Here is a 342-nt window from a genome sequence, read left to right as displayed (position 1 = left end):
GCAACCCTTTATTGCTCAGTGATTGTTTTTTTTTTTGTCAATGTGTTTATGTCTCCAAAGAGTTCTCTGTCCATTGACTGTCTGTTGTCGTAGTGGAGCGGCTCCAACTACCGGAGACAAATTCCTTGTGTGTTTTTGACACACTTGGCAAATAAAGAGGATTCTGATTCTGAATATTCAGCGACTGCTGCTAAAGCTAGCCTCCGGTGTTACCGAAAGCGAGCGAGCGAGAGAGGGAGGGAGGAAGCAAACAAACCTTTCCGATGCCTCAAATCCAGTCCGGACACAACAATTCATTTTTTCTCCTTTTTGAAATCCCCCAGTTCGCACAGCCAGCTCCTA

Source organism: Phyllopteryx taeniolatus, chromosome 23, assembly GCF_024500385.1.
Source record: "Phyllopteryx taeniolatus isolate TA_2022b chromosome 23, UOR_Ptae_1.2, whole genome shotgun sequence".
NCBI lineage: Eukaryota > Metazoa > Chordata > Actinopteri > Syngnathiformes > Syngnathidae > Phyllopteryx > Phyllopteryx taeniolatus.
The sequence above is the reverse complement of the archived record's forward strand: the minus strand, read 5'-3'. Positions refer to the sequence as shown.